Below are 1,542 nucleotides of genomic sequence, written 5' to 3'. Positions count from 1 at the left end.
TGCAGTTGTGTTTATAATGTTCAATGTTTTCTGAACATGCCTAAATGTACTAGTTAAGGATGTACTTTTATTTTCTAGATATGGCCTTTTTTGAGAAATTGAAGGTGTCTATGACTCCCAAATAGTTTTCCAAAAATATGAGGAACTCAGCATAGAAGCTTTCTACAGAGTCCTTACCCAAGTCCTCAATCTTCAATTAATTTCAATCATTTACTTTGGCCTTTAAAAGACTTTTCTTCGGACCAAGCAGTTGGCGTAATGGCTGTTACTGGATTCTCAGGTAGTCGACCACAGTTCGAGTCCTGGACCCAGTGACCTAAACTCACTTTGGGCACGTGTTCATGCGTGCCCAAGATCCCAAGAGAATGGAGAAGGGATTGCAGCATGGTCATCCCCCCTGGGGAGTGATTTCTCGCTATGTCTCTCTGTCCCTCTCCGTCTTTCTGGTGAGCACACACTCCCTATAGTTAAAAAACCTCTCAAAAAAAGAAAAAAAAAAGACTTTTCTTCTGATTTATCAATAATATTCACTTGAAAATGTAAAACTAAGAGTAGGTGAAACTTCTTTGACATACTTGGGGCCTCAGGAGACCACATAGCACCATTCTATTGAGATGACTCCAAATAATTTTCACATGAATGGCTAAAGTGCAGAAATGTATAATTTATTAGGACTTAAATAAATCACAGGGAGAGAGTGCTTTAAAGTTACTGGTAGACTGTTTTAAAAAAAGGTTTTAATTCTAAGAAATTAAATTCTATGTATGAAATCCTTCTTTATCTTTAATGTTTGAAAGCAAAATATGTCAGTAATTGTTTAATAACAGTGTGTATGCTTTTGTAAGCATTTGAGGACAGCAAAATAAGTTTTTGAAGAGTTTTTTTTTTTTAATTTGCTATAGGTCACATGTACTCACCAGAGAGAGACAGAGACCGAGAAAGAAAGGCGTAGGTCAGGGACTCAGTCTGTGGTTGATCACATGGGAGTCCAGAGCCTTAACCATCACACGACCTGCTGGCCCCACAAAGTATTTTTTGAACCACACGACACAATCCAATTTTATTTTTAGGAGGAATGGTTTTCTAAGAACACGTTCTGTGTTACCAGTACAATGTTATAAGCATTCTCTTTTGTCTCAGCTTTTTTCCTGGTGCAGTTATTATACTGCAAATATTCCCAATATCTACAGAATTTGCCAAGAACAAAAAACTTTCTGTCAAATTTATTAGAACATACCTACTAATGGGGCCTTCAGGTGGCTTTGTGGTTGAGGTGCTGGACTCACACAACCGGCTGTAGTTAAGAGTCCCGAATCTGGCAGTTTGCTTTCTCACTTCTTTCTCTGGTGAGGGCACATGCCCTATAGCAAGTTTTTGGGGTTTTTTCCTTTTTCTTTTTTTTTGAGAGGTCTTTGCTATAGGGTGCGTGTGCTCGCCAGATAGACAAAGACAGAAAGACAGAAAGCGAGAAATCACCCCCCAGAGGGGATGGCCACGCCGCAATCCCTTCTCCTCCATTCTCCTCTCGGGATCTTGGGCACA

The sequence above is a fragment of the Tupaia chinensis genome, unplaced genomic scaffold, assembly GCF_000334495.1.
Source record: "Tupaia chinensis unplaced genomic scaffold, TupChi_1.0 Scaffold000228_1, whole genome shotgun sequence".
In the NCBI taxonomy this organism is placed as follows: domain Eukaryota; kingdom Metazoa; phylum Chordata; class Mammalia; order Scandentia; family Tupaiidae; genus Tupaia; species Tupaia belangeri.
Note: the sequence above shows the minus strand (reverse complement) of the source record.